Source organism: Equus przewalskii, chromosome X (genome assembly GCF_037783145.1).
Source record: "Equus przewalskii isolate Varuska chromosome X, EquPr2, whole genome shotgun sequence".
Classification (NCBI taxonomy): Eukaryota; Metazoa; Chordata; class Mammalia; order Perissodactyla; family Equidae; genus Equus; species Equus przewalskii.
This window is the reverse complement of record NC_091863.1, coordinates 42,971,972-42,999,118: the sequence shown is the minus strand read 5'-3', so window position 1 is coordinate 42,999,118 and position 27,147 is coordinate 42,971,972. Positions and strand designations below refer to the sequence as shown.

At 35.4% G+C, this 27,147-nt stretch overlaps 1 long non-coding RNA gene across 2 annotated transcripts; it reads left to right on the top strand.

Annotated features, from left to right (window-relative positions):
* Positions 1-1,095: 1,095 nt before the first annotated feature.
* On the top strand, positions 1,096-26,644 carry LOC103541747 (uncharacterized). 2 transcript variants are annotated; one of them, XR_011536109.1, is made up of 2 exons: positions 1,096-6,141; positions 25,942-26,644. It is a non-coding gene; the product is annotated as an uncharacterized lncRNA (long non-coding RNA). The 2 variants fall into 2 exon arrangements; XR_542537.2 differs by lacking the exon at positions 1,096-6,141 and adding an exon at positions 16,358-21,442.
* Positions 26,645-27,147: the final 503 nt, after the last annotated feature.

Genomic DNA, 27,147 nt, shown 5'->3' with positions numbered 1-27,147 from the left:
AGGACTTAGAATATAGTCAAAACAACTCTGCAAAAAGAACAAAATTGAAGGACTAACTAACAGAATATGATGTCACCTTTCTCATTCCCCACTTTGGTAATTTGTGTCTTTTTTTTTTTTTGATCAGGCTAGCTAAAAGTTTATCAATTTTATTGATTGTCTCTAAGAACAACATTTTGCTTTAATTGATTTTCTGTATTCTTTTTCTGTTTTCTAATTCATTGATTTCTGCTTTGATCTTTATTGTTTCCTTTCTTGTCCTTACTTTTACTTTGAATTTAATTTGCTATTCATTTTCTAATTTCTCAAGGAGGACGCTGAGGGTATTGATTTGAGACCTTTCTTCTTTTCTCATATAGGCATCTAGTGCTATAAATTTTCTCCTAAGTAGTTCTTTAGCAGCATCCCACAAATTCTGATATGTGTTTTAATTTTCATTATGTTCAAAATACTTTCTAATTTCCCTTTTGATTTCTTCTATGATTTATGGATCATTTAAAAGTGTGCTATTTAGCTTCAAAATATTTGGAAATTTTCCAGAGATCTTTCTGGTTTTGGTTTCTAATTTATTCCATCGTGGTAAGGGAACATGCTTTATATGACTTGAATACTTTAAAATTTATCAAGATTCTGTAATGGCCCAGAATGTGGTCTATATTGGTAAAATCTTTCATGTGTACTAGAGAAGAATATGTATTTTTCTGTCTTTGACTGGAGTGTTCCAGAAAGGTCAATCATGTCAAGTTGGTTGATAGTGTTGTTCACGTTTACTATGTCTATGCTGCTTTTATGTCTACTTGTTCTATCAATTATTGAGCAAGGAGTTTTGAAGTCTCTGACCATAATTGTGGATTTGTCTGGTACTCTTTGTAGTTCTATCAGTTTTTGTGGTGTGTGTTTTGAATCTCTTATATGTTGTGCATAAACATTTAGGGTTGTCATGTCCTCTAGAGTAATTAACCCCTTTATCATTCTGAAATGAATTTTATATTCTTTGTTCTGAAATGTATTTTTTTCTGATATAAATATAGCCACTGCAGCTTTCTTTTGACTAGTTTTAGTATGGTATATCTTTTTCATCCTTTTACTTTTCACCTATTTGTGTGTTTATACTTAAAGTGCATTTCTTATAGGCAGCATATAATTGGTTCTTGATTTTTTAATCCAATCTGACAGTTTCTACCTTTTAGTTGGTGTTTAGACTGCTTACATTTAATATTATTGGTATGTTTAATTTTGAGTCCATCGTCTTAATATTTGCTTTTTATTTGCCCCATGTGAACTTTGTTCCCCTTTCCCTCTTTTTCTTCCTTCTTTTAGATTATTTTTTTATGATTCCGTTTGTTATCTTTCTTTGGCTTATTAGCTATAATTCATTGTTTTGTACTTTTAGTGGTTGCTCTCCAGTTGATAGTATATATTTTTAACTCATTCCAGTCTCCCTGCAAGTGATATTTTACCCCTTTACACATAGTACAAAACCCTAACAACATGCTTCCATTTCTCCCCTCCTGGCTTTTATGCTATTGTCATAAATTTTGCTCTTACAGATGTTGTAAACTCTAGAATATTATTATATTTGTATACTTTAAATTCTCTTTTAAAGAGATTTAAATAGTGAAAAGAATTATATACTTATTCATGCAGTTATCATTTCTGATGCTCTTCATTCCTTTATCTCCAGGTTTCCATAAAGTATCATTTTTTTTATTCTGCCTGAAGAACTTGCTTTAACATTTCTTGTATTGTGAGTCTGTTGGGCAATAAATTCATTCAGCTTCTGTATGTCAGAATAGTCTTTATTTTGTTTTCATCTTTGGAAGATATTTTTCCCAGTATAGAATTGAAGTGGATAGGTTTTGTCTTTCTGTACTTTAAAAATGTTGTTTCATTGTCTTCTCATGTACATCGTTTCCGATGAGAAATCTGATGTCATCCTTATGTTTTCCCTCTATCCATAATGTGTCTTTTCTCTGATTGCTTTTTAGATTTTCCCTTTATCATTTTTTTTTAAAGATTTTATTTTTTCCTTTTTCTCCCCAAAGCCCCCCAGTACATAGTTGTATATTCTTCGTTGTGGGTCCTTCTAGTTGTAGCATGTGGGATGCTGCCTCAGCATGGTTTGATGAGCAGTGCCATGTCCGTGCCCAGGATTCGAACCAACGAAACACTGGGCCCCCTGCAGTGGAGCACACAGACTTAACCACTCGGCCACGGGGCCAGCCCCTCCCTTTATCATTTTTGAGCAGTTTGATTATAGTAGTTTATTTCTTTATGTTTTTGTGCTTGGAGTCTGTTGAGTTTCTTGGATATGCAAGTTTATGGTTTTTATCACATTTGCAAAGTTTTGGCCACTATTTCTTCAAATAATTTTTCTTATATATCTTATATCTTTTTATATCTTCTTTTCAAATCTCTGCATTTTAAATATTTTTCTTGCCTCACTGCACTAGCTAGGACAATTTGAACAGAAGACATCCTTGTTTTGCTCCCAACCATAGAGGGAAAACGTTCAGTCTCTCACCATTAAGTATGATGTCAGTTGTAGGTTTTGTGTAGATGCACTTTATCAGGTTGAGGAATTTCCATTGTATTCCTAGTTTGTTGAGAGATTTTTATCATGATTGGACGTTGCCTTTGTCATATGATTTTCTGCACCTATTGAGATGATCGTGTAGTTTTTTGTCCTTTATTAATATGGTGTATTATGTATTGATTTTTGGGTGTTAAATCAACCTTGTGTCCCTGTAATAAATGCCACTTGGACATGGTGTATAACACATTTCATATGTTACTGGGTTCACTTTGCTACTATTTTCTTGAAAAATTTTGCATCTATATTCAATAAATATTTGTCTATAGTTTTCTTTTCTTGTGATGTCTCTGTCTTTTGTAGTAGAGTAACACTAGTCTTATAGAATAAGTTGAGACATGTTACCTCCTCTTATATTTTTTGGAAGAATTTGTGAAAGATTGTTCTTATTTCTTCTTTAAATGTTTGTTAGAATTCACCAGTGAAGCAATCGGGCCTGGGCTTTTCTTCCTGGCAGGACTTATGGTTCAGTATCTTTACTTGTTATAGGTCTATTGAGATTTTATATTTATCTTCCTATTTTGGTAATTGTGTTTTTCTAGGAATTTGTATGTTTTCCAAGTTGTCTATTTTCTTGGCACAAAATTATTCATAGGATTTGCTTATAATTCTCTTAATTTCTTCCTATAAGGTCTGTAATGATGTCCCTTCTTTCATTCCTGATTTTGATAATGTATGTCTTTTCTTTGTTTCATGGTCAGTCTACCTAAAGTTTGGTCAATTTTGTTGCTCGTTTTGAAGAACCAACTTTTGGTTTCATTATTCTTTTTGCTATCATTTTTCTATTTCATAGATTCCTGCTCTAATTTTTACTATTTCCTTCTTTTGGATTGATTTGAGTTCATTGTACTCTTTTTCTTATTTATTGAAGTGGAAGCTTAAGTTATTGGCATGAGATATTTCTTCTTTTTTAATATAGATTTGTTCCATTTATTTTACCCAGCTCAAAATATTTTAAATTTTCCTTGTAATTTCTTCTTTGGTCCATGTCTTATTTAGAAGTATGTTGTTTAATTCCAAATATTTCTGAAATTTCCCAATTTCCTTCTGTTGTTGATTTGTAATTTTTAATTTAATTTCTCTAGATAAGACTACTTTCTAAGATTTCAAACTTTTAAAACGTATTAAGTCTTATTTCATGGCCTTGAATATTTCTTTATCCTGGAGAATGTCCCATGTGCTTTTGAGAAAAGTGTATATTCAGCTTTTGTTGTATGGAGTGTTCCAAAGATGTCATTAATGTCAAGTTGGTTGATAATGTTCAAGGTGTACATCTTGATGTTTTGACACAAAACACATTGTAAAATGATCACCTCAATCAAGCTATTTAACATATGCATCACCTCACATTGTTACTATTTTCTTCTTTTTTTGTGATGAGAACACTTAAGATATACCCTCTTAGTAAATTTCAAGTATACTATAGTTATCATACTGTACATTAGATCTCCAGAACGTATTGATCTTTCATAATAAAATCTTATATTCTTTGACGAACGTTACCCCATTACCACCTTGCCCCAGCCCTTCCTTGGCAACCAGCATTCTACTGTCTGCTTCTATAAGTTTGACTCTTTTAGATTCCACATATAAGTGAGATCATGTAGTATTTGTCTTTCTGTTTCTGGCTTATTTCACTTAGCATAGTGTCCTCCAGGTTCATCAATATTGTCACAAGTGGCAGGATTTATTTATTTTTTAGGGATTAATAATATTCCATTCTATAAATACATGCTGCATTTTCTTTACCCATTCATTTGTTGCTGCACATTTAGGTTGTTTCCATATCTTGGCTATTGTGAATAATGCTGCAATGAACATGGGAGTGCAGATATCTCTTTGAGATACTAATTTCAATTCTTTTGGATATGTATCCAGAAGTGGGATTGCTGGATCATATGGTAGTTCTATTTTTAGTTTTTTGAGAAACCTCCATACTCTTTTCCATAATGGCTGTATCAATGTACATTCCCACCAACAGTGCACAAGAGTTCCCTTTTCTCCACATCCTTGCTAACCCATTATCTTTTATCTTTGTAATAATAGCCATCCTATAAGGTTTGAGGTGATATCTCATTGTAGTTTTGATTTGCATTTTCCTAATGATTGATGATGTTGAGCACCTTTCCACATACCTATTAATTATTTATATGTCTTCTTTTGAGAAATGTCTATTCAGGTCCTATGCCCATTTTAAAATCAAGTCATTTTTTTGCTTTTGAGCTGAATGAGTTCCTTATATATTTTGCATATTAACCCCTTATCAGATATATGATTTGCAAATATTTTCTTCCATCCCGTAAGTTATGTTTGACACTCTGTTGGGTATTTAGTGTTATCACTATTTTTTGTTTTAGCCATTGTGATAGGTTTGTAGTAATACTTCGCTGTGAATTGTGGTCCTAATTTGCATTTCTCTACTGGCTAGTGAGGTTGAACATATTTTCATGTGTTTATTTAACACCTGTGTATGTATTCTCTTCAGTGAAATGTCTATTCACATCTTTTTCCCATTTACTCTTGAGTCTTCAGAATTCTTTATATTTTCTAGATATTGGTCCTTTGTCTAATATGTGGTTTGTAAATATTTTCTCCCAGTCTGTAGCTTGTCTTTTCATCCTCCTAATAGAGTCTTTCACAGGGCAGAAGTTTTTTAATTTGATGAGGTTCTATTAATTTGACTTTTTTCTTTATAAAATGTGCTTTTGATGTCAATTCTAAGAACTCTGTTTAGTGCTAGATCCTCAGATTTTCCTTGTTTTTTCCTATGAGTTTTATAGTTTTACATTTTGATTTAAGTTTGGATCCATTTTGGATACAGTGTGAGACTATTGTCAAATTTCATTTATTGATGTAACGTTTACATAACATAAAATTAACCATTTTAATTTGTGCAATTCAGTGGTATTTAGTATATTTACAATGTTGTGCAACCATCACGTCTATCTAGTTCCAAAACATTTTCATCTCCCCAAAAGCAAATTCTGTACCTATTAAAAAGTAGGGGCATTGAAGTTTCCAATATTATTGTTTAACTGTCTACTTCTCAGTTAAAGTTTGACAGTTTTTGCTTTATGTGTTGTGGGGCTTTGTTGTTAAGGGCACATATATTTATAATTATTATATATTTTCCATAGATTAAGCCTTTTGTCATTATAAATTGTCCTTTCTTGTATCTAGTAATAATTTTTGTGAAGCCTATTTTGTGTGATATTTATATAGCCACTCTAGCTCTCTTTTTGTTACTGTTGGTGTGATATATTTTTCCATCTTTTTACTTTTAACCTATTTGTATATTTGAATCTAATATGTTTCTCTTGTAGAGACTGTATAGTTGGATCATTAAAAAATTTATTCTTTTTTTTTGGTGAGGAAGATTGGCCCTGAGCTAACATCTGAGCCAGTCTTTCTCTATTTTGTATGTGGGATGCCACTGCCACAGCATGCCTTGCTGAGTGGTGTGTAGGTCTGCAGCCAGCCCAGGATTCGAACCTGTGAACCCTGGGCCACCAAAGTGGAGTGTGTAAACTCAACCACGATGTCTCCAGGTCAGCCCTCAAAATGTATTCTTTTTAATGAAAGTGTTTAATCCCTTTATACTTAGTGTAATATCTGATAAGGCAGGGTTTATTCCTGTCATTTTGCTATTTATTTTCTATGTTATATCATTTTCGTTCCTTTATTTGTCCACTACTTCCCCTATTGTGTTAAATACGTATTTTCCAGTGTTCCATTTTAATACCCTTGTAGTTTGTTTTATTATATTTTCTCAGTTGTTTTCTTAGTGATTGCCCTGGAGATTACAATTAACTTCCTAATTTATAACAAGTTAGTTCAGATTAATACCAACTTAATTTTAGCTGTATACAAATCTTTGCTCCCGTATGCTCTGTTCTCTCCCCTGTCCTTTGTACTGTTATTGTCATATGAATTACACCTTTATTCATTGTTATCATTCAATTCAAAGTATTTTCTAATTTCTCGTGGTTTTTTTTTATCCATTGGTTATTTAGGACGTGTTTTTGAATTTTCACAAGTTTGTGAATTTCACAAGTTTTCTTTTGTTATTGATTTCTAATTTCTATTTATTAATTCCTGCAGTTGTCTTTTAAATCCAACAGGAGGAAAAAAGGGTAACAAACAAAAAATACATTTACACATTTACACTCTCTTTTATTTGTATCTATGTAGTTACCATTACCAATGTTCCTTATATCTTCATATGGATTCAAGTTACTGTCTAACGTCCTTTCATTTCAGCCTGGAGCACTCTCTTTTGTATTTCTTGTAGAGCAGATTTGCTGTCACTAAATTCTTTCAGTTTTTGTTTACCTAGAATATCTTATTTCTCCTCAAATTTATCATATAACAACTTTATTGAGGATAATTCACATACCACACAATTCACCTATTTAAAATGTATATTTGAATGATTTTTAGTATATTTACAAGGTTGTACAACTATTCCCATAATGAACTTTAGAACATTATCATCAACCCCAAAGGAAAAGCTGACCCATTACCAGTCACTTTCTCTTACTCCCAAATACTAACCCAGACTGAAGCAATCACTAATTTACTTTCTGTCTGTATACACTTGCCTATTCTGGACATTTCATATATAGAGAGTCATACAATATGTGGTCTTTTGTGACTAGCTTTTTTCACTTAGCATAACGTTTTCAAGATTCAACCATGTTGTAGCATGTATCAGTACTTCATTTCCACTAATTCATGAATACTATTCCATTGTATGGACATACATTTTGTTTATACAGTCATTGGTTGATGGACATTTGAATTATTTCCACTTTTTGGCTACTATGAATAGCACTACTATAAAAATTTGTGTTCAAGTTTTTGTGTGAACAAAATGTTTACATTTCTTTTGGGCATATGCTTAGGTTTGGAGTTGGTGGATCCTATGGTAATTCCATACTTAGTCATTTTGAGGACTGTCAGACTGTTTTTCCAAAGTGGCTGCACCATTTTACATGCCCATCAACAATGAATGAGGGTTCCAATTACACCTCATCCTTACAGATACATATTATTGACTATCTTTTTGCTTATAACCATCCTAGCGGTGTGAAATGAGATCACATTGAGGTTTTGATTTGCATTTCCATCATGGCTAATGATGTTGAACATCTTTTCATATGCTTATTGGCAATTTCTATATTTTTTTGGGAAAAATATTTATTTAGATCCATTGCCCATTTGTTAATTTGGTTATTTGTCTTTTTATCATTGAGGTGTGAGTCATTTATATATTCTAGATAAAAGTACCTTATCAGATATATGATTTAAAATAATTCAAATATATTTCTGTGGTTTGTCTTTTTACTTTGTTAATGGTGTCCTTTAAATCACAAACCTTTTTAAATTTGAAGAAGTCCAATTTATCTATTTTTTATTTTGCTGTTTGTGATTTTAGTGTCATATCTAAGAATCCACTGCCTAATCCAAGCTAATGAAGATTGAGGCCTATATTTTCTCTAAGGGCTGTATAGTTTTAGCTCTTACATTTTGCTTCTTTGATTTTGAATTAATTTTTTATATGGTGTGAAGTAGGGGTCCAACTTCATTCTTTTGCATGTGGCTATCCAGTTGTTCCATAAACATTTGTTGTAAAAGATTACTCTTTCCCAATAGAATGATCTTGGCACCCTTGTTGAAAATCAATTAGCCATAAATGTGAGAATTTATTTACGGGCTCTCAATTCTATTCCATTTATCTACATATGTATACTTATGCCAGTATCACACTGTATTGTTTACTGTAACTTTTTAAAATGAATTGACCTTTTTTTTTTTATTTTTGAGGAAGATAGGCCCTGAGCTAACATCTGTTGCCGATTTTCCTCTTTTTTTTCCTCCCCAAAGCCCCAGCACATAGTTGTATGTCCTAGTCGTAAGTCATTCTAGTTCTTCTATGTGGGATGCCACCACAGTATAGCTTGATCCGTACCAGCAAACCCTGGGCTGCCAAAGCGAGCATGTGAACTTAATGACTCATCCACAGGTCTGGTCCCATATTGTAGCTTTGTAGTAAGGTTTGAAATCTGGAAGTTTGAGTCTTCCACCTTTGATCCTCCTCAAGATTTTTTTTTGGCTATTCTAGGTCTCTTAAATTTCTATAAGAACTTAGACTCAGCTTGTTAATTTCTCCTTCACTTTTTTATTGGGATAAAAAACACATAACATAAAATTTACCATTTTAGCTATTTAAAATGTATAAAATTCAGTGACACTAAGTACATTCACAATGTTCTACAACCCTCATGATAATCTCATTCCAGAATTTTTTCATCACACCAAAACTACCCGTTAGTCCTTACTCCCCATTTCCCCGACTCCCCAGCCGCTGGCAATAACTATTCTACTCTCTGCTTCTATGAATTTTACTATTTTAGATACCTCCTATAAGTATAACCATGCAATATTTGTCCTTCTGTGATTGGCTTATTTCACTTGGCATAAAGTCCTCAAGGTTCATCCATGTTGTTACACATTGCATAATTTCCTTCTTTTAAAAGGCTGAATAATATTTCATTGTATGTGTATACCACATTTTCTTTATCCATTTATCCATTGATGGACATTTTGGTTGTTTCCACGTTTTGGCCATTATAGATAGTACTGCAATGAACCTGGGAGTTCTAATAAATTTTTGAGATCCTGATTTCAATTTTTATAGATAAATACCCAGAAATGGGATTACTGGATCATATGGTAGGTTTTTTTTAATTTAAATTTTTATTTATTTTATTGTGGTAACATTGGTTTATAACTTTATATAAGTGTTGGGTATACATGATTATATTTTGATTTCTGTGTAGATTACATCACGTTAACCACCCAAAGACTAATTACAATCTGTCACCATACACATGTGCCTAATCACCCTTTTCACTTTCCCCCCTCCTCCCTTCACCTCTGGTAACCACCAATCCAATCTCTGTCTCTATGTGTTTGTTTGTTGTTGTTTTTATCTTCTATTTATGAGTGAGATCATACAGTATTTGACTTTCTCCCTCTGACTTATTTCACTAAGCACAGCACCATCAACATGGATGGCCATGTTGTCACAAATGGCCAGATGTCATCATTTCTTATGGCTGAGTCGTATTCCATTGTGTAAATATACCAGATCTTTATCCATTCATCCCTTGATGGGCACCTAGGTTGCTTCCAAGTCTTGGCTATTGTGAATAATGCTACAATGAACATAGGGGTGCATGTCTCTTTATGCACTCGTGTTTTCATGTTCTTTGGATAAATACCCAGCAGTGGAATAACTGGATAGTATGGTATTCTATTCTTTTTTTATTGCAATAACAATTTCAGGTGCACAGCATTATATATTTCAATTTCTGTGTAGATTACATCATGATCATCACCCAAAGACCAATTACAATCCACCACCAAACACATGTGCCTAATCACTCCTTTTGTCTTCCTCCTTACCCCTTTCCCCTCTGGTAACCACCCATCCAATCTCTATGTGTTTGTCATTTTTATGTTCTACTTATGAGTGAGATCATGTGGTATTTCTCCATCTTACATATTTCACTTTGCATTACACCTTCGAGGTTCATCCATGTTGTCACGAATGGCTGGATTTCATCATTTCTTATGGCTGAGTAGTATTCCATTGTGTATATATACACCACATCTTTATCCATTTGTCCCTTGATGGGTACCTAGGTTGCTTCCAAGTCTTGGCTATTGTGAATAATGCCACGATGAACATACGGGTGCATCTATCTTTACGCATTTGCGTTTTCATGTTCTTTGGATAAATACCCAAAAGTGGAATAGCTGGATCTTATGGCATACCTATTCTTAACTTTTTGAGGAATCTCCATGCTGTTTTCCATAGTGACTGCACCAGTTTGCAGTCCCACCAGCAGTGTATGAGTCCTTTTTCCCATAGCCTCTCCAACACGTTTCCTGTCTTGTTAATTATAGCCATTCTGAAGGGCTTGAGGTGATATCTTATTGTAGTTTTGATGTTCATTTCCCTGATAATTAGTGATGTTGAACATCTTTTCATGTGCCTGTTGGCCATCTGTTTGTCTTCTTTGAAGAAGTGTCTGTTCAGATCTTTTGCCCATTTTTAATTGGGTTGTTAGTTTTTTTTGTTGTTGTTGAGATGTATGAGTTCTTTATATATTTTAGATATTAACCCCTTATCAGACATGAGGTTTGAAAATACCTTCTCCCAATTGTTAGGTTGTCTTTAATTTTGTTGATGGTTTCCTTTGCTGTGTAGAAGATTTTAGTTTTATGTAGTCCCATTTGTTTATTTTTTCTATTGTTTCCCTTGCCGGGTCAGACATGGTACTTGAAAATATGCTGCTAAGACTGATGTTGAAGAGCGTACTGCCTATGTGTTATTCTAGAAGTTTCATGGTTTCAGGTCTTACATTCAAGTCTTTAATCCATTTTGAGTTATTTTTTGTGCATGGTGTAAGATAATTGTCTACTTTCATTCTTTTGCATGTGGCTATCCAGTTTTCCCAGCACCACTTATTAAAAAGACTTTCCTTTCTCCATTGTATGGTCTTGGCTCCCTTGTCGAAAATTAGGTGTCTACAGATGTGTGAGTTTATTTCTAGGCTCTCGATTCTGTTACATTGATCTATGTGTCTATTTTTGTGCCAGAAGCATGCTGTTTTTGTTACTATAGCTTTGTAATATATTTTGAAATCAAGGAGTGTGATACCTCCAGCTTTGTTAGTTTTTCTCAGGATTTCTTGGGCTATTCTGGGTCTTTTGTTGTTCCATATAAATTTTGGGGTTCTTTGTTCTGTTTATGTGAAAAATGTCATTGGACTTTGATAGGGGTTGCATTGAACCTCTATATTGCTTTAGGAAGTTTGGACATTTCAACTATATTAATTCTTGCAATCCAAGAGCATGGAGTATTTTTCCATTTCTTTGTGTCCTCTATTTCTTTTAGTAATGTTTTCAGTTTTCAGTGTACAGGTCTTTCACCTCTTTGGTTAAGTTTATTCCTAGTTTTTAAATTCTTTTTGTTGCAATTGTAAATGGGATTGTAGTCTTAATTTCTCTTTCTGCTACTTTGTTGTCAGTGTGTGGAAATGCAACTGATTTTTGTATGTTGATTTTTTATCCTAAAGCTTTACCATATACATTTATTATTTCTAGAAGTTATTTGGTAGATTCTTTAGTGATTTCTATAAATAAAATCGTGTCATCTGCAAGTAGTGACTTTCACTTCTCCCTTTCCAGTTTGGATCCTTTTTATGTCTTTTCCTTGCCTGATTTCTCTGGCTAGGATTTTCAATACCATGTTAAATAAGAGTGGTGAAAGTGGGCATCCTTGTCTGGTTCCTGTTCTTGGAGGGATAGCTTTCAGTTTTTCTCCATTGAGAATGATATTAGCTGTGGGTTTATCCTACATGGCCTTTATTATGTTGAGGTAGTTTCCTTCTATACCCATTTTATTCAGAGTTTTTATCATAAATGGATGCTGTATCTTGTCAAATGCTTTCTCTGCATGAATTGAGATGATCACATGGTTTTTATTCTTCATTTCATTAATGTGGTGTGTCATGTTGATTGATTTGTGGATGTTGCACAATCCCTGCCTCCCTGGAATAAATTCCACTTCATCAGGGTGTATGATCTTTTTAATGTATTGTATTCTACTTGCTAGTATTTTGTTGAGGACTTTTACATCAATGTTCATCACTAATATTGGCCTGTAATTTTCTTTTTTTGTGTTGTCCTTGTCTGGTTTTGGTATCAGGGTAATGTTGTCTTCGTAGAATGAGTTGGGAAGCTTCCCCTCCTCTTCAAATTTTTGGAAGAGCTTGAGAAGTATAGGTATTAAGTCTTCTTTGAATGTTTGGTAGAATTCAGGGAAGTAGTCTGGTCTTGGATTTGTATTTTTTTGGGAGGTTTTGATTACTGTTTCAATCTCCTTAGTGGTGATTGATGTATTCAAATTCTCTATTTCTTCTTGATTCAGGTTTGGAAGGTTGTATGATTCTAAGGATTTATGCATTTCTTCTAGATTATCCAATTTGTTGGTGTATAGCTTTTCATAGTATTCTCTTAGAATCTTTTGTATTTCCGAGGTGTCCATTGTAATTTCTCTCTTTCATTTCTGATTTTATTTATTTGAGCCTTCTGTCTTTCTTTCTTGGTGAGTCTAGGTAAAGGTATATCAATTTTGTTTATCTTTTCTAAGAACTGGGTCTTAGTTTATTGATTTTTTCTATTGTTTTTTATTCTCAATTTCATTTGTTACTGCTCTGATTTATATTATTTCCTTCCTCCTACTGATTTTGGGTTTGTTTGTTCTTCTTTTTCCAGTTCCTTTAGGTGCACTGTTAGATTGTGTATTTGAGATTTTTCTTGTTTGTTGATTTAGGGCTGTATTGCTATACACTTCCCTCTTAGAACTGCTTTTGCTGTATCCCATAATTTTTGGCATGCTGTATTTTCATTTTCATTTGTCTGAAGGTGTTTTTTGATTTCTCCTCTAGTTTCTTCATTTACCCAATCATTGTTCAGTAACATTTTGTTTCGTCTCCACGTATTTGTGACTTTTCTGATTTTCTTCCTGTAGTTGATTTGTGGTTTCATCCTATTGTGGTCAGAAAAGATATTTTGTATGATTTCAATTTTCTTAAACTTATTGAGACTCGTTTTGTGGCCTAATATGTAATCAATACTGGAGAATGTTCCATGTGCATTTGAAAACAGTGTTTATTCTATAGGTTTTTCATGGACTGTTCTGTATATATCTAATAAGTTCACCTGGTGTGGTATTTCATTTAAGGCCAATTTTTCCTCATTGGTCTTCTGTTTGGATGATCTATCCATTTGTGTAAGTGGACTGTTAAGGCCCTTCGCTATTATTGTGTTACTGTCTATTTCTCCTTTTGTGTCTGTTAATAATTGCTTTATATATTTAGAATCTCCTATGTCAGGTGCATAGATATTTACAAGTGTTATATCTTCTTGTTGGATTGTTCCCTTTATTGTGATGTAGTGCCCTTCTTTGTCTCTTGTTACAGTTTTTGTTTTAAAGTCTATTTTTTTCTGATATAAGTATTGCTACCCCAGCTTTCTTTTCTTTTCCATTTGTATGGAGTATCTTTTTCCATCCCTTCACTTTCAGTTTATGAGTGTCTTTAGGTCTGAATTGTGTCTCTTGTATGCACTATATATATGGGTCTTGTTTTTTTATCCAATTGGCCACCCTATGCCTTTTGATTGGGGCATTTAGTTTATTGACATTTAATGTAGCTATTGAACCTTCATTTCAATGTATTTTTTATAGCCTTGAGACTTTTCTGACCCATGGATTATTTGGAAATGTCTTGTTTAGCTTCCTAGTACTTGCGGGATATTCTTGTTGTCCTTCTGATACTTATTTGCAGTTTGATTCCATTTTAGTTGGAGAACACACTCTATATGTTTTCAATTATTTCAATTTTTTTTGTTTCATAGCTCATGATATAGCCTTTCTTAGTAGATGCGTACTTGAAAATAATGCATAGCTTACTGTTGTTGGATGGAGTGTTCCATAAATCTTTATGAGTACCCGTTAGTTGATGGTGTGTTATTGAGTTCTTCTATATCATTACTAATTTTCTACCAATTCTTGAAAGAGTGGTATTGAAATTTCCAACTGTAACTGTGGATTTTTTCTATTTCTCTTTTGAGTTCTACCAGTTGTTGATTTACATATTTTTCAGCTTTGTTGTTTAATGCATACATATTTAGGATTATTATGTCTTCTTGGTGGATTGACCTTTTTAATGTTGCATAGTATTCCTCTCTGTCCCTGTTAAGTTTTTTCCTCTGAATTCTACTTTGTCTTACATCAATATATCCACTCCTGCTTTCTTTGATTAATGTTTGAATGATATGTCTTTTTCTATGCTTTTTTTTTTTTGTGAGGAAGATTGACCCTGAGCTGATATCTGTTGCTAGTCTTCCTCTTTTTTTTCTTTTTGCTTGAGGAAGAATGGCCCTGAGCTAACATCTGTCCCAATCTTCCTCTATTTTGTATATGGGATGCCTCTGTGGCATGGCTGATGAGTGGAGTAGGTCCACAACCGGGGTCTGATCCTGTGAACCTGGAATGCCTGAAGTGGAGCACATGGCACTTTAACCACTCAGCCATGGGGCTGGCCCCTCTTTTCCTATACTTTTAATTTCAAACTGCTAATAACATTATCTTTGAAGTGGTTCTTTTATAGGAAGCATTTGGTTGTGTTCTGTTTTCAAATCCACTCAATCCATCTCTGTCTTTTAAATGGTCTAGTCAATTTACATCTTATGCAATTATTGATATATTGGATCTTAAGTCTGTCATTTAGTTATTTTGTTTTCTATTTCTTCTCTCTGTTTTTTCTGTTTTCTTTTTCCTGAACTCCTCTGCAAAGACATTCTCTTAGTTTTTCTTTTTCTGACATGAAATCTCTTTGAGAAGAAATTTTTAGGGAAGCCCAAACTCAAGAGAGGAGACAAAACAAGGGCACTTGAAGAATTTGAAGCCTTTGGCACCAATAGCTACAGTAAATATTAAATCAGTCCCAGCTCCTAGCCAGGTTAATATAAATCTTCATACTAGACACTTTTTACCTCAGTTTGTATAACTCAGTAAAACATATCCACTTTTAACAAAAAATTACAAGGGATTCCAAAAGGTAAGAAAATTCAGTCTGAAAAGACAAAGCAAATATCATAATTAGACACAGATATGATACAGATGTTGAAATTATCAGACAGAAACTTAAAATAACTATAACATGTTAAAGTCTCTAATGGAAAAATTAGAAAACGTGAAAGAACAGATAGGTAATACAACTACAGAGATGTAAATTCTTAGAAAGGATCAAAAAGAAATCCTAAAGATCAATAATGCCATAATAGAAATGAAGAATGTCTTAGGCTCATCAGTAGACTCAGTATGGCTGAAGTAGTACTTAGTGAGCTTGAAGTGATGTAAATAGACACTTCCAAAACAAATTCCAAGAGAAAAAAGAATGAAAAATCTGGATTATCCAATAACCGTGGAATATTTCAAAAGATGTGACATATATGTAATTGGAATACCAGAAGGAGCCAAAAGAGAGAATAGAGTAGAATAAATAAATTGAAGCAGTAATGGCTGAGAACTTTCCAGAATTAATGACAGACACCAAATCCAAGAATCAGATCCTGGAATCTCAGAGAACACCAAGCAAAATAATACCAAATATTTACTCCCGGATGTGTCACATTCAAACAACAGAAAACCAGATAGAAGGAGAAAATTTAGTTATAGTTCTATAGGTCCCTAAAGCTCTGCTCATTTTTTCCCAGTCAGTTTTCTCTCTGTTGTTCAGATTGGATAATTTCTATTGGTCTATGATTTAGTTCATTGATTCTTTCCTCTATCTCCTCCATTCTTCTGTTAAGACCGTCCATTGAGGTTTTTAAAATATTGGTTACTGTATTTTTTTCAGTCATAAAATTTCAATTTGCTTCCTTTTCATATCTTCAATTTCTTTGTAGACTTTATATTTGTTTGATGAGAACTTCTATTTTTTCAATTGTTTCAAGCTTATTGGTAGTGGCTTAATAAAGCAATTTTACAATGGCTGATTTAGAATCTTTGTCGGAGAATTATAAAATCTGTCGTTTTGGTGTTGGCATGTAATAATTATCTTTTTTCATCTAGTTTGAGATTTCTCTGGTTCTTGGTATGATTTGTGATTTTTGATAAAAAGTGGGACATTTGGGGTATTGTTATGAGACTAGGTCTTATGTAAACCACTTTAAAAAATTTAATTATTTTTTTGTTTTGCTTTTTTCTGTTTTTTTAAATTGAGTTCATAATAGTTTACATCAATGTGAAATTTCAGTTGTACATTATTTCTTGTCCATCACCATGCAAGTGTTCTCCTTCACCCCCTGTGCCCACCCCCACACCCTTTCTCCTGGTAACCACTGAATTGTTCTCTTTGTGTGTTTGTTTATCTTCCATGTATGAGTGAAGTCATATGGTGTTTGTCTTTCCAAGACTGGCTTATTTTGTTTAACATAATACCCTCTAGATCCATCCATGTTGTTGCAAATGGGATGATTTTGTCTTTTTTATGGCTGAGTAGTATGCCATTGTATATATATACCACAACTTCTTTATCCAACCATTGGTCAATGGGCACTTGGATTGCTTCCATGTCTTGGCTACTGTGAATAGTGCTGCAATGAACATAGGGGTGCATATGCTACTTTGGATTGTTGATTTCAAGTTGTTTGGGTAGATACCCAGTAGTGGGATAGCTGGGTCGTATGGTAGTTCTATTTTTAGTTTTTTGAGGAACCTCTATACTGTTTTCCATAGTGGTTGCACCAGTTTGCATTCCCACCGGCAGTGTGTGAGCATTCCGTTTGCTCCACACCCTCTCCAACATTTGTTATTTTTAGTCTTAGTTACTATAACCATTTTAACAGACCTAAAGGTGGTTTCTTAGTGTAGTTTTGATTTGCATTTCCCTGATGATTAGTGATGTTGAACATCTTTTCATGTGTTTATGGCCATCTGTATATCTTCTTTGGAAAAATGTCTGTTCATATCCTCTGTCCAATTTTTGATCAGGCTGTTTGTTTTTTTGTTGTTCAGTTGTGTGAGTTCCTTATATATAATGGAGATTAACCCCTTATGGGATATATGATTCACAAATATTTTCTCCTAATTGGTGGGCTTTTTTGTTTTGATCCTAGTTTCTTTTGCCTTGCAGAAGCTCTTTAGTCTGATGAACTCCCACTTATTTATTTTTTCTTTTGTTTCTCTTGTCTGAGAAGACATGGTATTCAAAAAGATCCTTAAACTTCAATGTCAAAGTGTCTACTACCTATATTTTCTCCCAGAAGTTTTATGGTTTCAGGAGTTATCATCAAGTCTTTGATCCATTTTGAGTTTATTTCTGTGTATGGCATGAGATAATGGTCTACTTTCATTCTTTTGCAAGTGGTTGTCCAGATTTCCCAACACTACTTATTGAAGAGACTGTTTTCGCCATTGTGTGTTCTTGGCACCTTTGTGAAAGATCAGCTGTCTGTAGATGTGTGGTTTTATTTCTGGGCTTTCAGTTCTGTTCCATTGATCTGTGTGCCTGTTTTTGTACCAGTGACATGCTGTTTTGATTACTAAGACTTTGTAGTACATTTTGAAGTCAGGGATTGTGATGGCTCCAGCTTTGTTCCTTTTTCACAGGGTTGCTTTTGCTATTCAAGGTCTTTGGTTGTCCCATATGAATTTTAGGATTCTTTGTTCTATTTTCATGAAGAATGTCATTGGGATTCTGATTGGGATTGCACTGAATCTGTATATTGCTTTGTGCAGTATGGACATTTTAACTATGTTTATTCTTCTGATCCATGTGCGTGGAATCTCTTTCTATCACCATATATTTATTTCAATACTGTCTTATAGTTTTCATTGTATAAGTTCTCCACCTCCTTGGTTAAATTTATTCCTAGATATTTTATTCTTTTTGTTGCGATTGTAAATGGAGTTGTATTCCTGAGTTCTCTTTCTGTAAGTTCATTATTAGAGTCCAGAAACGCAACTGATTTTTGTATGTCGATTTTGTACCCTGCAACTTTAATGTAGTTTTTGATTATTTCTAGTAGTTTTTTTTATATAATCTTGGAATTTTAGTTTTCATTGTTTCTTTATTATATGACTTGTCCTCTTTTTTTTTTTTTTGAGGAAGATTATCCCTGAGCTAACTGCTGCCAATCCTCCTCTTTTCGCTGAAGAAGACTGGCCCTGAGCTAACATCCATGCCCCTCTTCCTCCACTTTATACGTGAGACGCCTACCGCAGCATGGCATGCCAAGCGGTGCCATGTCCGCATCCGAGATCCAAACCAGTGAACCCCAGGCCGTCAAAGCAGAACGTGTGCACTTAACCTCTGTGCCACCGGGCCGGCTCCTCTAATAGTTTTCCAATGGATTCTTTTGGGTTTTCTATATATAAGATCATGTCGTCTGCAAAGAGCAAGAGTTTCACTTCTTCACTCTCTATTTGGATTACTTTTCTTCCTTTCTCTTACTTAATTGTTCAGGCCAAAACCTCCAGTACTATGTTCAATAAGAGTGGTGGGAGTGGCCACCCTTGTCTTGTTCCTGTTCTCAGAGGGATGGAATTCAGTTTTTCCCCATTGAGTATGATGTTGGCTGTGGGTTTGTCATATATGGCCTTTATTATGTTGAGGTAATTTCCTTCTATCCCCATGTTGTTAAGAGTTTTTATCATAAATGGCGGTTGGATCTTGTCAAACGCTTTCTCTTGTGCCTATTGAGATGATCATGTGGTTTTTCTTCCTCATTTTGTTAATGTGGTGTATTACATTGATTGATTTGTGGATGTTGAGCTATCCCTGTGTCCCTGGTATAAATCCCATTTGATCATGATGTATGATCTTTTTATTGTATTGCTGTGTTCGAGTTGCCAATATTTTGTTGAGGATTTTTGTGTCTATGTTCATCAGAGATATTGGCCTGTAGTTTTCATTTTTGTGTTGTCCTTGTCAGGCTTTGGTATCAGAGTGATTTTGGCCTTGTAGAATGTGTTGGGAAGCATTCTGTCTTCCTTAATTTTTTGGAATAGCTTGAGAAGGATAGGTATAAAATCCTCTTTGAAAGTTTGATAGAATTCCCCAGGGAAGCCATCTGGTCCTGGGCTTATATTTTTTGGGATGTTTTTGATTACTGTTTCAATGTCTTTACTTGTGTTTGGTTTATTCAGATTCTCTATTTCTTCTTGATTCAGATTTAGGAGGTTGTAAGAGTAAGAATTTATCCATTTCTTCTAGATTGTCCATTTTGTTGGTGTATAGCTTTTCATAATATTCTCTTATAACCCTTTGTATTTCTGTGGCATCCATTGTAATTTCTCCTCTTTCTTTTCTAATTTTACTTATTTTACCTTTCTCTCTTTTATTCCCTGTAAGTATGGCTAGGGGCTTGTCAGTTTCATTTATCTTCTCAAAGAAGGAGCTTTTTGTTTCATTGATCCTTTCTACTGCCTTTTTTGTTTCAATAACATTTATTTCTGCTCTGATTTTTATTATTTCTCTCCTTCTGCTGACTTTGGGCTGTGTTTGTTCTTTTTCTAATTCAGTTAGGTGTAATTTGAGATTGCTTATTTGGGATTTTTCTTGTTTGTTAAGGTGAGCCTGTATTGCAATGAATTTCCCTCTTTAGTATCACTTTTGCTGCATCCAATATGAGTTGGTATGGTATGTTTTCGTTTTCATTTGTGTCCAGATACTTTTTGATTTCTCCTTTAATTTCTTCAATGATCCATTGGTTCTTCAATAGCATATTGTTTAGTCTCCACATCTTTGTCCCTTTCCAGGATTTTTTCTTGTTGCTGATTTCTAGTTTCACAGCATTGTGGACAGCAAAATGCTTGATATGATTTCAATCTTCTTAAATTTATTGAGGCTTGCCTTGTTTCTCAACATATGGTCTATCCTTCAGAATGTTCCATGTGCACTTGAGAAGAATGTGTGTTCCACTTTTTTTGTAAGGAGTGTTCTATATATATCTATTAAGTCCAACTGGTCTAGGTTTTAATTTAAGTCCATTGTTTCCTTGCTGATTTTCTGTCTGGATGATCTATCCTTTGATGTGAATGGAGTGTTGAGGTCTCCTACTCTTATTGTGTTATTATTAATATCTTCTTTTATGTTTGTTAATAGTTTCTTTATGTACTTTGGAGCTACTCTGTTAGGTGCGTAGATATTTATAAGTGTTATGTTTTCATGGTGGATTGTCCCTTTGATCAGTATATATTTCCCCTCTCTGTCTCTCTTTGCCTGTCTTATCTTGAAGTTCACTTTGTCTGCTATAAGTATGGCAACACCTACTTTCTGTTGTTTGCCATTAGCTTGGAGTGTTGTCTTCCATCCCTTTACTCTGAGCTTGTGATGACTTTGGAGCTGAGATGTGTTTCATGGAGGCAGTATATTGTTGGGTCTTGTTCTTCAATTCATCTCACCTCTGTATCTTTTTGTTGGAGAATTCAATCAATTTACATTTAAGGTCATTATTGATATATGAGGGCTTAATGCTGCCATTTTATCACTCATTTCCCGGTTCTCCTGCATTTCCTTTGTTTCTTGTCTCATGTATTTTGGTGTACCAATTGAGTTATGTAGTTTTTTATGTTGGGCTTCTTATTTTTCTCCTTATTTATTATTTGTGTCTGTCTCCTGCTTTTTTGTTTAGTGGTTACCATGAGGTTTATATGCAAAATCTCATAGATAAGATAGTCCATTTTCTGATGGCTTCTTATTTCCTTAGACTAAACCAATTAATTCCCCCACCTCTTCCCCTCCTGTGTTGTTTTTGTCACATCTTATTCCATCTTGTGTTGTGAGTTTGTGGTTAAAATGATTAGATTATTTTTATTTTGGTGTTTTCCTTTTCTTTATCCTTAATGTTAAAGTTAAGTGTTTACTAACCTGATCTCATAGAGAGCTGCCATTTTCTGATTACTGCCTACCTATTCACCTCTTTGCTCAGGGCTTTGTAGCTTCCTTCCTATTTTTTTTTCAGGTATGAGGGTCTTCTTGAGGATTTCTTGTAGGAGGGGTCTTGTGGTGATGAACTCCCTTAGCTTTTGTTTATCTGGGAAATTTTTATTTATCTGTCATAGCTGAAGGAGATTTTCACTGGATAGAGTATTCTTGGCTGACAGTTTTTATCTTTCAGGATTTTGAATATACCATTCCACTCTCTCCTAACCTGTAAAGTTTCTGCTGAGGAACCTGCTGAATGCCTGATAAGGGTTCCTTTGTAAGTTATTTTCTTCTGCCTTGCTGCCCTTTTTATTTTTTCTTTGTCACTGTTTATTGCCAGCTTTACTAGTATATGCCTTGCAGTAGGTGTTTTTACATTGATATATTTAGGAGAGCTGATAGTTTCTTTCATGTGGATGTCCATCCTATTCCCCAGGTTTTATGAATTCTCTGCTATTATTTCTTTGATCAAGCTTTCTGTTCTGTTCTCCTCTTCTCCCTCTGGAATACCTATAATCCTGAAGTTGCATTTCCTAATGGAGTCAGATGTTTCTATGAGAGTTTCTTCATTTGTTTTTAGTCTTTGTTCTCTATTCTTCTCCCTCTTAATCATGTATATTGTACTGTCCTCTAACTTGTTAATTCGGTCTTTCATATTGTCAGCTCTGTTTTTTAGGGAATCCAGGTTTTTCTTTATCTCATCCATTGTGTTTTTCATCTCCAATAATTCTGATTGGTTCTTCTTAATGGTTTCAATCTCTTTTTTGAAGAAGCTCCTGAATTCGTTAATTTGACTTTCTGTATTTTCTTGTAATTCTTTGAGTTTTTTTTTTATGATAGCTATTTTGAATTCTTTGTCATTTAGCTTATGGATTTCTGTGCGTTCAGGGTTGGTTTCTGGGTACTTGTCACTTTCCTTCTGGTCTGGAGATGTAATATATGTTTTCATACTGCTTGATGGTGTGGATTTTGCCTCCACATAGTGTTATTATCTGGCCACAGCTGCCATATGCCACCACTGGGTGGGGATCAGGTGCTGTGTATTCTGGACCCAGTATGATCAGGGGCTCCCCAGCTCTGGCCACTGACTGCTTTTCTTTCTCTGCAATGCTCTGACTGATGGCAGATCTGGAGCACCAGGCAGGGGGAGGGTGCTTTCTTTCAACTGCCCTTCCCCAGCCTCTGCTTCTCTCCCTGTGTGGTGCTTTAGGTGATTGCAGGACTAGGGTGCCAGGCATGGGAAGGGGCACTTTCTTACACCTGAGTGCCTCCCTCAACCACTGTCTCTCTCTCTGCGTGGCTCTCTGGGCAATCACAGAGCTCCACCAGCTGCTTCCTCTCTCTGCACAGTGCTCTGGGTGTTCATGGGGCTGTGCACTTCCCCCAGCAGCCACTACCTCTCTCTCCACCCTATGCTCTGGGCGATTGTGGGGCTGGAGTGCCAGGTGGGGATGGGGCACCTTTCCTCCCTTGTGCACCTCCCACAGCTGCCACCACCTCACTCTCTATGCTCTGCTCTGGGTGATCATGGGGCTGGAGTGCCAGGCTGGGAAGGGGCACCTTTCCTCACCTGCACGTCTCCCCCAGCCATGGCCTCTCTCTACAGAGCTCCTGCTGATAAGCTTCCACTTCCTCCAGAGGATCCAGCCCCACCACCACCTTCAGACGTATGGTTGTGCGGGTCTCTCAGACAACTTTTGTGTTGTGTGAATGTCCTCTGTTGGTATATGAATGTCCTTTTGGTTGTATTTTAGAGGGGAGATTTCAAGGGAAGAGCTCACTCTGCCATAATGCTGATGTCCCTCCAAAATGAGGGTGATTTTAGAGAGAAAAATTATATTTCAACAGAAACTATAATACACATTTGTGGATGTTGGATATTAGTTCTGTTAATTGTCCTTGAAGTTTTTGTTTTCTGTCTGTAAACTGGACTGCATTCTGAATTCTTCTAGTTTCCTACAATTTCTGGTACAGATCTCCAAATTAGTGTTTTCAATTTTTTTCTGTCCTTTTCATTTAGAATCATTGAAAACTAAAACCACCCTTTTTGCTGAAGCCCTGAAAACTAAAATTGGACAACAATGTTATAAAATCTTATTTGACGTAGGAGCTAGAACTTAGACCTGACTCTGCAGTACAGGTCTTAGAAACTGCTTGGCCAAAAGAGGAATTAGCTTTCCTTAATGAAGGATTAATGCAGACCCTAAACCAAATTAGTCAAGTATAACATAAAGTACGGATCACAGTATACAATAGGGGAGAGAAAATTGTCCAGTTGGTCAACAAATATGAACATCAATGTACAGGATTCACAGGTGGCATGACGTGCTTTTTCTCTGCTCTCTCAACTTCGCTATCTACCCCCATTGGAAAAACTGTCCTGGTATGTGCCACCATTTTCCTTTTCCTCCTTTGTTGTAAATGTAGAAAATGTTATTGCTCATGTCTCTGCTGATGTTGTTGGTCCCCATCAGAACAATCAGGAGACCAAATAGCCTTAATAAAGGTCAGAACTAACCCTCACTTCCAAGAAAGAGTGAGGCAATTTAAAAAGCTTGCTTGGATCCACAATGTCAGTTTTAAGCTTCCTGATTCTTCCCCATTGTGGTGCCCTTCACCAGCAGGAAGTAGCCAGAAGATGTCCACAGGCTTATTCCCGAGTACTTCATATGATTATGAAGTTATAACTGACAGTGGGGAAATTGTAACAGCTAGATCTTAAGTTAACATGAAGGAAGCCATCTTAGGGCAAAGAAATGTTATGGTAACTATGACCTTGACTCACTAGTCTCTGTGAATACATTCTATCCTGTTCATAGCCTAGATGATTAAGCACCTCTTGGTTTTGCAAAATACATGATCTGCTAGTTGTATGACTCTTGCTTACATATATATCCCAGCTGTGATAAGACAGCTTTGTTCTCTGAGTTCTCCAGGAGCATGATGTCCTCCAGAAAGAAAAATTCTGCATTGGTACCCATCACAAATGACAGAAAAAAGAGACAATGTGGTGTCTTGAAGCTCATCACACCGGATGGTTGACATCCCTAACCACTCTTCTTCCCTGCTCATTTCCCGTATATAACTGCCTCAAGATTCTGTATGATTTTAAGATGGTTCTTCAGGACACTAGTCTGCCATCTTCTGATTATGCTAGCTAATTGTACAAATTTTCCTTTCTCAACCACCAGCTTGTTTGCAATTGATTGGCACCAGATTGTGGTGAGCAGAATGAGCCCCTTTTTGCTCAGTAACACTACCTTTTACTTGTTAAATCCAATGGCTTTTCACTATGTTTTCTCTCTCCTCGATCTCTCACCACACTAAGCTTTGTTTGCCATTTTTCTCCCTAGAAATGTTGGCTTTTGAGAAACTTTGCTGGTTCTCCTATTTCTCTGATGGGTACCTTTCAGTCTTTTTCACGGGTATTTCTTAGTCTCTTTTGTATACTCTTTCCCCCCATATTCTCTAAATTTGACTGTTTTTAAAATTTTTGCTATTAATCTCATTTGCCAAAAATCTCATTTATTTCCCCTGGCTTCCCCATGTTGGAAAGGCCACACATAAAAACTGGCTTCAGTTAGCATCTGTTTGCTGATGGCTCCCAGATCTCTCTCTTGCCCATTCTTCCTTCTTGAGCTCTAGACATGTATATTCAATGGCCTCCTGATTATCTGCCCTTGGTAGCCTCACAGGTATCTAAAACTCAACATATCTTAAACTCTATTTGTCATCTTCATCCTCTTGTCCTTCCAAACTTGCTCCTTCTCTTGGCTTTCCCAACTCTGCAGATAGCCCCTCTATCTGCCCAGTCATCCAAACAAAAACTTGAGCATCAGCCTAGACTCTGCCCTTTCCTTTCAGGTCTTGTCAATCCTCTCTTTTCAATAGATCCATGCTCTAAGTGACTTGATATCCTTGCCTCTAGTCATTTTCCTTACAATAAGATTGACATCCTTGAAATGTAGCTCTGATTACATAACGTCCATGTTCAGGAATATGCACTAGATCACAAGAGAAAAACACAGACACAAAGAACATGAACAGAAAAAACCACAAATGGTCAATAAATGTGATAAAGTGATAAACTTCACTTATAATTAAAATACAAATTTAAACCACAAGATACTAATTTTCATCTGTAATATTTGCTAAAACTTAGTGTTGGTGAAGGGAAATGGACACTCACACACAGATGGTGGGAGTGGAAACCAGCAGAACGTTTTGGAGGCAATTTGGCAGCATCTATGAAAACTTTAAGTGTATATACACCCTTTGATGCACTTTTAGATTTTATCCCACAGAAATACTTAAGCAAGTATACAAAGTTATATTTACAAGGACATTTGTTACCTCATTGTGCATAATAGTGAATAAATGGAAACAACCTAAATGTCTATCAACAATGGAATTGTTAAAAATGTAACAATATGTACAAATAAAAGATTACTGTAAGCTGTCATAAAAAAATAAGGTATCTATATATCATGACATGGAAAGATGGCGACAATTTATTAAGCAAAAGGAGAAAGTTTCACAATAGTGTGTAAATCTTATTTCTGGTACAAAGGGGCTGGATTATTTGGGATGCTGGTGGAAGTTGAAAACCCCAACACAGCTCTGTTTAACAATAAGGACATTGTCGTACAAAATAAGAAATCTGAGGCAGTGTACTTTCAGGATTCGTTCAATTAGAAGCTTAATCATGCCATTGAGGCCCAAGGTTCTTTTCACCTTTCCACTTGATGAGCTGGACTGTGTCTGCCTTGTTTTTAGGTGGGCTTCCTCATGGTCTCACAATGACTGCTACAGTTCCAGGTGGCACATGAAGAAAGCTACATCCAGAAGTACAAAGTGGACCTTCTTTTCTCTGCATTTATTTTAAAGATCAAGGAAAACTTTTCTAGAAGGCTCTTGTATCAGTTAGAGTCCTGGTAGAAAACAGAATGCACAAAGTGACAGATTATATTTTCCAAAGATGTCTGCAGCAACCTCTCCTATCCCAATTTGCTTTTCTACCATGTGACCCTGCAACTCCTCTATTAAGAGGTGGAGTCAAATTATCCTCCCCTCGAATATGAGTAGGCTTGTGAGTATATCAATCATTAGAGTATAGCAGAAATAATGCTGTGTGACTTTTGAGGCTGTCATATAAAATGATGCAGCTTCTGCCTGATTCACTGTAACACTCACGCTTGCAGCCCTGAGCCACCATGTAAGAACTCCAACTGAGACAACCATGCCATAGAGACCAAATGTATGAACTCTGGTCAACAGCTCAACTGAGCAAGCATCAACTGTCAGGCATGTTGATTGAGCCATCTTAAATATCCTGCACAGTTAAGCCTTCAGATGACTGCAGCCCCAGTTGACATTTAACTACAACCAAGAGACCCAAAGAAAACATTATTCAGCTGAGCCCTTTCCAAATTCCCGACCCAAAAGTTGTGAGAAAAATAAAGTAGTTGTTTTAAGCCACTATGTTTTTGGGTAATTTGTTACACATCTCTATTAATTGGAACTCATACTCAAACAAGATAGCTAAGGAGAGTTTAATGAAGAGAGCATGGACAAGGTATGGACAAGGTTAATGAAGCCAACAAAAGATGTGCATTACCTCAGCAGTAGTAATAGTGGAAAGTAGCTAACAGTCTTAGGACTAAAGGGGAAAGGTGAGGGAGCAGTTATAGGAACCCAGAAGGAGTAGCTGTAGGAGAACACTACCTGACACAGGTTCTGGCCTTAGGTAGAGGGAAGAATCTGACCCATGGTGACTTGGCAGAGAAAGAGTAGGGGGAAAAGTACCCTGACCTCAGTCTCTTCTTTCCTCTGATTTCCTGTTAGTACTTCCCATCAGCCAAATCCAGAAGCTAGAATTTAAGGGAGCTTGTTTATGCATTCCATGTGGATGGGTCTCCCAGGGAACAAGGCAGGACCAAGAAGGGTGGAGAGTGGATGTAGAGGGACAAATCGAAGCTATCC